This window comes from Oncorhynchus mykiss, chromosome 2, assembly GCF_057628025.1.
Source record: "Oncorhynchus mykiss isolate SJ-2025 chromosome 2, ASM5762802v1, whole genome shotgun sequence".
Lineage (NCBI taxonomy): Eukaryota > Metazoa > Chordata > Actinopteri > Salmoniformes > Salmonidae > Oncorhynchus > Oncorhynchus mykiss.
Genome location: NC_143023.1, coordinates 30,245,067 through 30,258,615, shown reverse-complemented (window position 1 = coordinate 30,258,615; position 13,549 = coordinate 30,245,067). Strand labels below are relative to the sequence as shown.

At 44.1% G+C, this 13,549-nt stretch overlaps 4 non-coding genes across 4 annotated transcripts; all 4 read left to right on the top strand.

Moving 5' to 3' along the window:
- The first annotated feature begins 1,403 nt into the window (after positions 1-1,403).
- trnas-aga (transfer RNA serine (anticodon AGA)) lies at positions 1,404-1,485 on the top strand. Its single transcript has one exon. It is a non-coding gene; the product is annotated as a tRNA-Ser (tRNA).
- Positions 1,486-3,460: 1,975 nt separating this feature from the next.
- On the top strand, positions 3,461-3,542 carry trnas-aga (transfer RNA serine (anticodon AGA)). Its single transcript has one exon. It is a non-coding gene; the product is annotated as a tRNA-Ser (tRNA).
- A 1,985-nt stretch (positions 3,543-5,527) lies between these two features.
- On the top strand, positions 5,528-5,609 carry trnas-aga (transfer RNA serine (anticodon AGA)). The gene has a single exon. It is a non-coding gene; the product is annotated as a tRNA-Ser (tRNA).
- A 5,964-nt stretch (positions 5,610-11,573) lies between these two features.
- Positions 11,574-11,655, top strand: trnas-aga (transfer RNA serine (anticodon AGA)). Its single transcript has one exon. It is a non-coding gene; the product is annotated as a tRNA-Ser (tRNA).
- The last annotated feature ends 1,894 nt before the right edge of the window (positions 11,656-13,549 follow it).

Here is a 13,549-nt window from a genome sequence, read left to right as displayed (position 1 = left end):
ACAAGGGTGCGTTCTCAGCCCTCTCCTGTACTCCCTGTTCACCCATGACTGCGTGGCCATGCACGCCTCCAACTCAATCATCAAGTTTGCAGACGACACTACAGTGGTAGGCTTGATTACCAACAGCGACGAGACGGCCTACAGGGAGGAGGTGAGGGCCCTCGGAGTGTGGTGTCAGGAAAATAACCTCACACTCAATGTCAACAAAACAAAGGAGATGATCGTGGACTTCAGGAAACAGCAGAGGGAGAAGCCCCCTATCCATATCGACGGGACAGTAGTGGAGAAGGTGGAAAGTTCCTCGGCGTACACATCACGGACAAACTGAAATGGTCCACCCACACAGACACACAGCGTGGTGAAGAAGGCGCAGCAGCGCCTTTTCAACCTCAGGAGGCTGAAGAAATTTGGCTTGTCACCAAAAACACTCACAAACTTTTACAACTGCACAATCGAGAGCATCCTGTCGGATAGTACAGATATTTCTGTACTAACAGTTTTCACCAATGTTCTCTTTATAATACTATGATAATGTTATATCAGTGGAGGCTGCTGAGGGGAGGACGGCTCATAATAATGTCTGGAATGGAATCAAACTATGTGTTTGATGCATTTGATACCATTCCACTGATTCCGCTTCCAGCCATTACCACGAGCTCCTCCTCCCAAATGTATTTTACCTTTATTTAACTACGCAAGTCAGTTAAGAACAAATTCTTATTTTCAGTGACGGCCTAGGAACAGTGGGTTAACTGTCAGTTCAGGGGCAGAATGAAAGATTTGTACCTTGTCAGTTCGGGGATTTGAACTTGCAACCTTCCGGTTACTAGTCCAACGCTTTAACCACTAGGAGGTGCCACCAATCTCCTGTGTTTTCTGTTTAAACAATAAGTAAGGGTTGAGCCTTGGGGTACTCCCTTGGTGACAGGCAGTGGCTGAGACAAAAAACAAACAGATTGCATACCAGAGAGAATACTATAGACATCAAGAAAGCCAGTCAATTGATTATTGACAAGTTTTCCAACACTTTTGATAAACGGGGAAAAATAGAAATAGGCCTATAACAGTTAGGATCAGCTTGATCTCTCCCTTTGGCGATATACCACAATCCCCCGAGGTGCCTTATTGCTATTTTTATTTATTTATTATTTAACTAGGCAAATCAGTTAAGAACAAATTCGTATTTTCAATGAAGGCCTACACCTGCCAAACACGGATGACGCAGGGCCAATTGTGCGCTGCCCTCTGGGCCTATCAATCACTGCCGGTTGTGATGATACAGCCTGGAAAAAATGGTTACCAACGTAATTTGAGTTTTGCTAAAACATAATATCAGTCAGTGTCTGATATATTTGTAATTTTATGTTGGCTATTACCGGTTTCTGTCTTCAATAGCATCAGCAGTTGTCGTGGCCGAGTGGTTAAGGCGATGGACTAGAAATCCATTGGGATCTTCCCGCGCAGGTTCGACTCCTGCCGACAACGTGATATTTTTCTCCTGTGATTGGTAATGCCCAGGCGTTTACATTGTATCAGCCTTCCTAAAATGCATTGTTATTTCATCAAGCATGTTAGCTAAATCACGTCGTTAGTTATGTAACGTTAGCTTGCTAAAACTGTTCCTCGCTTCACACCGTCAGCACCACTGACGATACACCCAGAAAAACGGACAGCGAAGATATAGATAGATGCCCTTCTTGAGGACATACTTGACGATGATTTCGATTCCCTTGCGCTAAACGTGAGTAAATAACCTTAGCTACATCGCCTTGCAATGCTGAATGCAGTTTTTTGTTGTTGTTGCTAACAGCATCTACTGTCCAGTAGTAGTAGCTAGCTAAAGTTAGCTGTTTGGATATCACACGGATGTATTAGCTAGCTATAATGAGATAAATATGAGGCTATGTTTGATTGGTTTTAGCCTGTTTCCAATGGAAAGGTTGCTTTCATTTTTGTCCTTCTGACTCCAATGCATTAGCTAACGTTACATTGCAAAAGGGCCGGCCCGTAGGTGGTGAATGTAGGAAACAACATCTCCACCCCGCTGATCCTCAACACTGGGGCCCCACAAGGGTGCGTTCTCAGCCCTCTCCTGTACTCCCTGTTCACCCATGACTGCGTGGCCATGCACGCCTCCAACTCAATCATCAAGTTTGCAGACGACACTACAGTGGTAGGCTTGATTACCAACAGCGACGAGACGGCCTACAGGGAGGAGGTGAGGGCCCTCGGAGTGTGGTGTCAGGAAAATAACCTCACACTCAATGTCAACAAAACAAAGGAGATGATCGTGGACTTCAGGAAACAGCAGAGGGAGAAGCCCCCTATCCATATCGACGGGACAGTAGTGGAGAAGGTGGAAAGTTCCTCGGCGTACACATCACGGACAAACTGAAATGGTCCACCCACACAGACACACAGCGTGGTGAAGAAGGCGCAGCAGCGCCTTTTCAACCTCAGGAGGCTGAAGAAATTTGGCTTGTCACCAAAAACTTTTACAACTGCACAATCGAGAGCATCCTGTCGGATAGTACAGATATTTCTGTACTAACAGTTTTCACCAATGTTCTCTTTATAATACTATGATAATGTTATATCAGTGGAGGCTGCTGAGGTGAGGACGGCTCATAATAATGTCTGGAATGGAATCAAACTATGTGTTTGATGCATTTGATACCATTCCACTGATTCCGCTTCCAGCCATTACCACGAGCTCCTCCTCCCAAATGTATTTTACCTTTATTTAACTACGCAAGTCAGTTAAGAACAAATTCTTATTTTCAGTGACGGCCTAGGAACAGTGGGTTAACTGTCAGTTCAGGGGCAGAACGAAAGATTTGTACCTTGTCAGTTCGGGGATTTGAACTTGCAACCTTCCGGTTACTAGTCCAACGCTTTAACCACTAGGAGGTGCCACCAATCTCCTGTGTTTTCTGTTTAAACAATAAGTAAGGGTTGAGCCTTGGGGTACTCCCTTGGTGACAGGCAGTGGCTGAGACAAAAAACAAACAGATTGCATACCAGAGAGAATACTATAGACATCAAGAAAGCCAGTCAATTGATTATTGACAAGTTTTCCAACACTTTTGATAAACGGGGAAAAATAGAAATAGGCCTATAACAGTTAGGATCAGCTTGATCTCCCCCTTTGGCGATATACCACAATCCCCCGAGGTGCCTTATTGCTATTTTTATTTATTTATTATTTAACTAGGCAAATCAGTTAAGAACAAATTCGTATTTTCAATGAAGGCCTACACCTGCCAAACACGGATGACGCAGGGCCAATTGTGCGCTGCCCTCTGGGCCTATCAATCACTGCCGGTTGTGATGATACAGCCTGGAAAAAATGGTTACCAACGTAATTTGAGTTTTGCTAAAACATAATATCAGTCAGTGTCTGATATATTTGTAATTTTATGTTGGCTATTACCGGTTTCTGTCTTCAGTAGCATCAGCAGTTGTCGTGGCCGAGTGGTTAAGGCGATGGACTAGAAATCCATTGGGATCTTCCCGCGCAGGTTCGACTCCTGCCGACAACGTGATATTTTTCTCCTGTGATTGGTAATGCCCAGGCGTTTACATTGTATCAGCCTTCCTAAAATGCATTGTTATTTCATCAAGCATGTTAGCTAAATCACGTCGTTAGTTATGTAACGTTAGCTTGCTAAAACTGTTCCTCGCTTCACACCGTCAGCACCACTGACGATACACCCAGAAAAACGGACAGCGAAGATATAGATAGATGCCCTTCTTGAGGACATACTTGACGATGATTTCGATTCCCTTGCGCTAAACGTGAGTAAATAACCTTAGCTACATCGCCTTGCAATGCTGAATGCAGTTTTTTGTTGTTGTTGCTAACAGCATCTACTGTCCAGTAGTAGTAGCTAGCTAAAGTTAGCTGTTTGGATATCACACGGATGTATTAGCTAGCTATAATGAGATAAATATGAGGCTATGTTTGATTGTTTTTAGCCTGTTTCCAATGGAAAGGTTGCTTTCATTTTTGTCCTTCTGACTCCAATGCATTAGCTAACGTTACATTGCAAAAGGGCCGGCCCGTAGGTGGTGAATGTAGGAAACAACATCTCCACCCCGCTGATCCTCAACACTGGGGCCCCACAAGGGTGCGTTCTCAGCCCTCTCCTGTACTCCCTGTTCACCCATGACTGCGTGGCCATGCACGCCTCCAACTCAATCATCAAGTTTGCAGACGACACTACAGTGGTAGGCTTGATTACCAACAGCGACGAGACGGCCTACAGGGAGGAGGTGAGGGCCCTCGGAGTGTGGTGTCAGGAAAATAACCTCACACTCAATGTCAACAAAACAAAGGAGATGATCGTGGACTTCAGGAAACAGCAGAGGGAGAAGCCCCCTATCCATATCGACGGGACAGTAGTGGAGAAGGTGGAAAGTTCCTCGGCGTACACATCACGGACAAACTGAAATGGTCCACCCACACAGACACACAGCGTGGTGAAGAAGGCGCAGCAGCGCCTTTTCAACCTCAGGAGGCTGAAGAAATTTGGCTTGTCACCAAAAACACTCACAAACTTTTACAACTGCACAATCGAGAGCATCCTGTCGGATAGTACAGATATTTCTATACTAACAGTTTTCACCAATGTTCTCTTTATAATACTATGATAATGTTATATCAGTGGAGGCTGCTGAGGGGAGGACGGCTCATAATAATGTCTGGAATGGAATCAAACTATGTGTTTGATGCATTTGATACCATTCCACTGATTCCGCTTCCAGCCATTACCACGAGCTCCTCCTCCCAAATGTATTTTACCTTTATTTAACTACGCAAGTCAGTTAAGAACAAATTCTTATTTTCAGTGACGGCCTAGGAACAGTGGGTTAACTGTCAGTTCAGGGGCAGAACGAAAGATTTGTACCTTGTCAGCTCAGGGATTTGAACTTGCAACCTTCCGGTTACTAGTCCAACATTTTAACCACTAGGAGGTGCCACCAATCTCCTGTGTTTTCTGTTTAAACAATAAGTAAGGGTTGAGCCTTGGGGTACTCCCTTGGTGACAGGCAGTGGCTGAGACAAAAAACAAACAGATTGCATACCAGAGAGAATACTATAGACATCAAGAAAGCCAGTCAATTGATTATTGACAAGTTTTCCAACACTTTTGATAAACGGGGAAAAATAGAAATAGGCCTATAACAGTTAGGATCAGCTTGATCTCCCCCTTTGGCGATATACCACAATCCCCCGAGGTGCCTTATTGCTATTTTTATTTATTTATTATTTAACTAGGCAAATCAGTTAAGAACAAATTCGTATTTTCAATGAAGGCCTACACCTGCCAAACACGGATGACGCAGGGCCAATTGTGCGCTGCCCTCTGGGCCTATCAATCACTGCCGGTTGTGATGATACAGCCTGGAAAAAATGGTTACCAACGTAATTTGAGTTTTGCTAAAACATAATATCAGTCAGTGTCTGATATATTTGTAATTTTATGTTGGCTATTACCGGTTTCTGTCTTCAATAGCATCAGCAGTTGTCGTGGCCGAGTGGTTAAGGCGATGGACTAGAAATCCATTGGGATCTTCCCGCGCAGGTTCGAATCCTGCCGACAACGTGATATTTTTCTCCTGTGATTGGTAATGCCCAGGCGTTTACATTGTATCAGCCTTCCTAAAATGCATTGTTATTTCATCAAGCATGTTAGCTAAATCACGTAGTTAGCTATGTAACGTTAGCTTGCTAAAACTGTTCCTCGCTTCACACCGTCAGCACCACTGACGATACACCCAGAAAAACGGACAGCGAAGATATAGATAGATGCCCTTCTTGAGGACATACTTGACAATGATTTCGATTCCCTTGCGCTAAACGTGAGTAAATAACCTTAGCTACATCGCCTTGCAATGTTGAATGCAGTTTTTTGTTGTTGTTGCTAACAGCATCTACTGTCCAGTAGTAGTAGCTAGCTAAAGTTAGCTGTTTGGATATCACACGGATGTATTAGCTAGCTATAATGAGATAAATATGAGGCTATGTTTGATTGTTTTTAGCCTGTTTCCAATGGAAAGGTTGCTTTCATTTTTGTCCTTCTGACTCCAATGCATTAGCTAACGTTACATTGCAAAAGGGCCGGCCCGTAGGTGGTGAATGTAGGAAACAACATCTCCACCCCGCTGATCCTCAACACTGGGGCCCCACAAGGGTGCGTTCTCAGCCCTCTCCTGTACTCTCTGTTCACCCATGACTGCGTGGCCATGCACGCCTCCAACTCAATCATCAAGTTTGCAGACGACACTACAGTGGTAGGCTTGATTACCAACAGCGACGAGACGGCCTACAGGGAGGAGGTGAGGGCCCTCGGAGTGTGGTGTCAGGAAAATAACCTCACACTCAATGTCAACAAAACAAAGGAGATGATCGTGGACTTCAGGAAACAGCAGAGGGAGAAGCCCCCTATCCATATCGACGGGACAGTAGTGGAGAAGGTGGAAAGTTCCTCGGCGTACACATCACGGACAAACTGAAATGGTCCACCCACACAGACACACAGCGTGGTGAAGAAGGCGCAGCAGCGCCTTTTCAACCTCAGGAGGCTGAAGAAATTTGGCTTGTCACCAAAAACACTCACAAACTTTTACAACTGCACAATCGAGAGCATCCTGTCGGATAGTACAGATATTTCTGTACTAACAGTTTTCACCAATGTTCTCTTTATAATACTATGATAATGTTATATCAGTGGAGGCTGCTGAGGGGAGGACGGCTCATAATAATGTCTGGAATGGAATCAAACTATGTGTTTGATGCATTTGATACCATTCCACTGATTCCGCTTCCAGCCATTACCACGAGCTCCTCCTCCCAAATGTATTTTACCTTTATTTAACTACGCAAGTCAGTTAAGAACAAATTCTTATTTTCAGTGACAGCCTAGGAACAGTGGGTTAACTGTCAGTTCAGGGGCAGAACGAAAGATTTGTACCTTGTCAGTTCGGGGATTTGAACTTGCAACCTTCCGGTTATTAGTCCAACGCTTTAACCACTAGGAGGTGCCACCAATCTCCTGTGTTTTCTGTTTAAACAATAAGTAAGGGTTGAGCCTTGGGGTACTCCCTTGGTGACAGGCAGTGGCTGAGACAAAAAAAAAACAGATTGCATACCAGAGAGAATACTATAGACATCAAGAAAGCCAGTCAATTGATTATTGACAAGTTTTCCAACACTTTTGATAAACGGGGAAAAATAGAAATAGGCCTATAACAGTTAGGATCAGCTTGATCTCCCCCTTTGGCGATATACCACAATCCCCCGAGGTGCCTTATTGCTATTTTTATTTATTTATTATTTAACTAGGCAAATCAGTTAAGAACAAATTCGTATTTTCAATGAAGGCCTACACCTGCCAAACACGGATGACGCAGGGCCAATTGTGCGCTGCCCTCTGGGCCTATCAATCACTGCCGGTTGTGATGATACAGCCTGGAAAAAATGGTTACCAACGTAATTTGAGTTTTGCTAAAACATAATATCAGTCAGTGTCTGATATATTTGTAATTTTATGTTGGCTATTACCGGTTTCTGTCTTCAATAGCTTCAGCAGTTGTCGTGGCCGAGTGGTTAAGGCGATGGACTAGAAATCCATTGGGATCTTCTCGCACAGGTTCGAATCCTGCCGACAACGTGATATTTTTCTCCTGTGATTGGTAATGCCCAGGCGTTTACATTGTATCAGCCTTCCTAAAATGCATTGTTATTTCATCAAGCATGTTAGCTAAATCACGTAGTTAGCTATGTAACATTAGCTTGCTAAAACTGTTCCTCGCTTCACACCGTCAGCACCACTGACGATACACCCAGAAAAACGGACAGCGAAGATATAGATAGATGCCCTTCTTGAGGACATACTTGACGATGATTTCGATTCCCTTGCGCTAAACGTGAGTAAATAACCTTAGCTACATCGCCTTGCAATGTTGAATGCAGTTTTTTGTTGTTGTTGCTAACAGCATCTACTGTCCAGTAGTAGTAGCTAGCTAAAGTTAGCTGTTTGGATATCACACGGATGTATTAGCTAGCTATAATGAGATAAATATGAGGCTATGTTTGATTGTTTTTAGCCTGTTTCCAATGGAAAGGTTGCTTTCATTTTTGTCCTTCTGACTCCAATGCATTAGCTAACGTTACATTGCAAAAGGGCCGGCCCGTAGGTGGTGAATGTAGGAAACAACATCTCCACCCCGCTGATCCTCAACACTGGGGCCCCACAAGGGTGCGTTCTCAGCCCTCTCCTGTACTCCCTGTTCACCCATGACTGCGTGGCCATGCACGCCTCCAACTCAATCATCAAGTTTGCAGACGACACTACAGTGGTAGGCTTGATTACCAACAGCGACGAGACGGCCTACAGGGAGGAGGTGAGGGCCCTCGGAGTGTGGTGTCAGGAAAATAACCTCACACTCAATGTCAACAAAACAAAGGAGATGATCGTGGACTTCAGGAAACAGCAGAGGGAGAAGCCCCCTATCCATATCGACGGGACAGTAGTGGAGAAGGTGGAAAGTTCCTCGGCGTACACATCACGGACAAACTGAAATGGTCCACCCACACAGACACACAGCGTGGTGAAGAAGGCGCAGCAGCGCCTTTTCAACCTCAGGAGGCTGAAGAAATTTGGCTTGTCACCAAAAACACTCACAAACTTTTACAACTGCACAATCGAGAGCATCCTGTCGGATAGTACAGATATTTCTGTACTAACAGTTTTCACCAATGTTCTCTTTATAATACTATGATAATGTTATATCAGTGGAGGCTGCTGAGGGGAGGACGGCTCATAATAATGTCTGGAATGGAATCAAACTATGTGTTTGATGCATTTGATACCATTCCACTGATTCCGCTTCCAGCCATTACCACGAGCTCCTCCTCCCAAATGTATTTTACCTTTATTTAACTACGCAAGTCAGTTAAGAACAAATTCTTATTTTCAGTGACGGCCTAGGAACAGTGGGTTAACTGTCAGTTCAGGGGCAGAACGACAGATTTGTACCTTGTCAGCTCGGGGATTTGAACTTGCAACCTTCCGGTTACTAGTCCAACACTTTAACCACTAGGAGGTGCCACCAATCTCCTGTGTTTTCTGTTTAAACAATAAGTAAGGATTGAGCCTTGGGGTACTCCCTCGGTGACAGGCAGTGGCTGAGACAAAAAAAAACAGATTGCATACCAGAGAGAATACTATAGACATCAAGAAAGCCAGTCAATTGATTATTGACAAGTTTTCCAACACTTTTGATAAACGGGGAAAAATAGAAATAGGCCTATAACAGTTAGGATCAGCTTGATCTCCCCCTTTGGCGATATACCACAATCCCCCGAGGTGCCTTATTGCTATTTTTATTTATTTATTATTTAACTAGGCAAATCAGTTAAGAACAAATTCGTATTTTCAATGAAGGCCTACACCTGCCAAACACGGATGACGCAGGGCCAATTGTGCGCTGCCCTCTGGGCCTATCAATCACTGCCGGTTGTGATGATACAGCCTGGAAAAAATGGTTACCAACGTAATTTGAGTTTTGCTAAAACATAACATTGGTGATCACAACCTGTGATTGGTAATGCCCAGGCGTTTACATTGTATCAGCCTTCCTAAAATGCATTGTTATTTCATCAAGCATGTTAGCTAAATCACGTAGTTAGCTATGTAATGTTAGCTTGCTAAAACTGTTCCTCGCTTCACACCGTCAGCACCACTGACGATACACCCAGAAAAACGGACAGCGAAGATATAGATAGATGCCCTTCTTGAGGACATACTTGACGATGATTTCGATTCCCTTGCGCTAAACGTGAGTAAATAACCTTAGCTACATCGCCTTGCAATGTTGAATGCAGTTTTTTGTTGTTGTTGCTAACAGCATCTACTGTCCAGTAGTAGTAGCTAGCTAAAGTTAGCTGTTTGGATATCACACGGATGTATTAGCTAGCTATAATGAGATAAATATGAGGCTATGTTTGATTGTTTTTAGCCTGTTTCCAATGGAAAGGTTGGTTTCATTTTTGTCCTTCTGACTCCAATGCATTAGCTAACGTTACATTGCAAAAGGGCCGGCCCGTAGGTGGTGAATGTAGGAAACAACATCTCCACCCCGCTGATCCTCAACACTGGGGCCCCACAAGGGTGCGTTCTCAGCCCTCTCCTGTATTCCCTGTTCACCCATGACTGCGTGGCCATGCACGCCTCCAACTCAATCATCCAGTTTGCAGACGACACTACAGTGGTAGGCTTTATTACCAACAGCGACGAGACGGCCTACAGGGAGGAGGTGAGGGCCCTCGGAGTGTGGTGTCAGGAAAATAACCTCACACTCAATGTCAACAAAACAAAGGAGATGATCGTGGACTTCAGGAAACAGCAGAGGGAGAAGCCCCCTATCCATATCGACGGGACAGTAGTGGAGAAGGTGGAAAGTTCCTCGGCGTACACATCACGGACAAACTGAAATGGTCCACCCACACAGACACACAGCGTGGTGAAGAAGGCGCAGCAGCGCCTTTTCAACCTCAGGAGGCTGAAGAAATTTGGCTTGTCACCAAAAACACTCACAAACTTTTACAACTGCACAATCGAGAGCATCCTGTCGGATAGTACAGATATTTCTGTACTAACAGTTTTCACCAATGTTCTCTTTATAATACTATGATAATGTTATATCAGTGGAGGCTGCTGAGGGGAGGACGGCTCATAATAATGTCTGGAATGGAATCAAACTATGTGTTTGATGCATTTGATACCATTCCACTGATGCCGCTTCCAGCCATTACCACGAGCTCCTCCTCCCAAATGTATTTTACCTTTATTTAACTACGCAAGTCAGTTAAGAACAAATTCTTATTTTCAGTGACGGCCTAGGAACAGTGGGTTAACTGTCAGTTCAGGGGCAGAACGAAAGATTTGTACCTTGTCAGTTCGGGGATTTGAACTTGCAACCTTCCGGTTACTAGTCCAACACTTTAACCACTAGGAGGTGCCACCAATCTCCTGTGTTTTCTGTTTAAACAATAAGTAAGGATTGAGCCTTGGGGTACTCCCTCGGTGACAGGCAGTGGCTGAGACAAAAAAAACAGATTGCATACCAGAGAGAATACTATAGACATCAAGAAAGCCAGTCAATTGATTATTGACAAGTTTTCCAACACTTTTGATAAACGGGGAAAAATAGAAATAGGCCTATAACAGTTAGGATCAGCTTGATCTCCCCCTTTGGCGATATACCACAATCCCCCGAGGTGCCTTATTGCTATTTTTATTTATTTATTATTTAACTAGGCAAATCAGTTAAGAACAAATTCGTATTTTCAATGAAGGCCTACACCTGCCAAACACGGATGACGCAGGGCCAATTGTGCGCTGCCCTCTGGGCCTATCAATCACTGCCGGTTGTGATGATACAGCCTGGAAAAAATGGTTACCAACGTAATTTGAGTTTTGCTAAAACATAATATCAGTCAGTGTCTGATATATTTGTAATTTTATGTTGGCTATTACCGGTTTCTGTCTTCAATAGCATCAGCAGTTGTCGTGGCCGAGTGGTTAAGGCGATGGACTAGAAATCCATTGGGATCTTCCCGCGCAGGTTCGAATCCTGCCGACAACGTGATATTTTTCTCCTGTGATTGGTAATGCCCAGGCGTTTACATTGTATCAGCCTTCCTAAAATGCATTGTTATTTCATCAAGCATGTTAGCTAAATCACGTAGTTAGCTATGTAACGTTAGCTTGCTAAAACTGTTCCTCGCTTCACACCGTCAGCACCACTGACGATACACCCAGAAAAACGGACAGCGAAGATATAGATAGATGCCCTTCTTGAGGACATACTTGACGATGATTTCGATTCCCTTGCGCTAAACGTGAGTAAATAACCTTAGCTACATCGCCTTGCAATGTTGAATGCAGTTTTTTGTTGTTGTTGCTAACAGCATCTACTGTCCAGTAGTAGTAGCTAGCTAAAGTTAGCTGTTTGGATATCACACGGATGTATTAGCTAGCTATAATGAGATAAATATGAGGCTATGTTTGATTGTTTTTAGCCTGTTTCCAATGGAAAGGTTGGTTTCATTTTTGTCCTTCTGACTCCAATGCATTAGCTAACGTTACATTGCAAAAGGGCCGGCCCGTAGGTGGTGAATGTAGGAAACAACATCTCCACCCCGCTGATCCTCAACACTGGGGCCCCACAAGGGTGCGTTCTCAGCCCTCTCCTGTACTCCCTGTTCACCCATGACTGCGTGGCCATGCACGCCTCCAACTCAATCATCCAGTTTGCAGACGACACTACAGTGGTAGGCTTTATTACCAACAGCGACGAGACGGCCTACAGGGAGGAGGTGAGGGCCCTCGGAGTGTGGTGTCAGGAAAATAACCTCACACTCAATGTCAACAAAACAAAGGAGATGATCGTGGACTTCAGGAAACAGCAGAGGGAGAAGCCCCCTATCCATATCGACGGGACAGTAGTGGAGAAGGTGGAAAGTTCCTCGGCGTACACATCACGGACAAACTGAAATGGTCCACCCACACAGACACACAGCGTGGTGAAGAAGGCGCAGCAGCGCCTTTTCAACCTCAGGAGGCTGAAGAAATTTGGCTTGTCACCAAAAACACTCACAAACTTTTACAACTGCACAATCGAGAGCATCCTGTCGGATAGTACAGATATTTCTGTACTAACAGTTTTCACCAATGTTCTCTTTATAATACTATGATAATGTTATATCAGTGGAGGCTGCTGAGGGGAGGACGGCTCATAATAATGTCTGGAATGGAATCAAACTATGTGTTTGATGCATTTGATACCATTCCACTGATTCCGCTTCCAGCCATTAACACGAGCTCCTCCTCCCAAATGTATTTTACCTTTATTTAACTACGCAAGTCAGTTAAGAACAAATTCTTATTTTCAGTGACGGCCTAGGAACAGTGGGTTAACTGTCAGTTCAGGTGCAGAACGAAAGATTTGTACCTTGTCAGTTCGGGGATTTGAACTTGCAACCTTCCGGTTACTAGTCCAACGCTTTAACCACTAGGAGGTGCCACCAATCTCCTGTGTTTTCTGTTTAAACACTAAGTAAGGGTTGAGCCTTGGGGTACTCCCTTGGTGACAGGCAGTGGCTGAGACAAAAAAAAAACAGATTGCATACCAGAGAGAATACTATAGACATCAAGAAAGCCAGTCAATTGATTATTGACAAGTTTTCCAACACTTTTGATAAACGGGGAAAAATAGAAATAGGCCTATAACAGTTAGGATCAGCTTGATCTCCCCCTTTGGCGATATACCACAATCCCCCGAGGTGCCTTATTGCTATTTTTATTTATTTATTATTTAACTAGGCAAATCAGTTAAGAACAAATTCGTATTTTCAATGAAGGCCTACACCTGCCAAACACGGATGACGCAGGGCCAATTGTGCGCTGCCCTCTGGGCCTATCAATCACTGCCGGTTGTGATGATACAGCCTGGAAAAAATGGTTACCAACGTAATTTG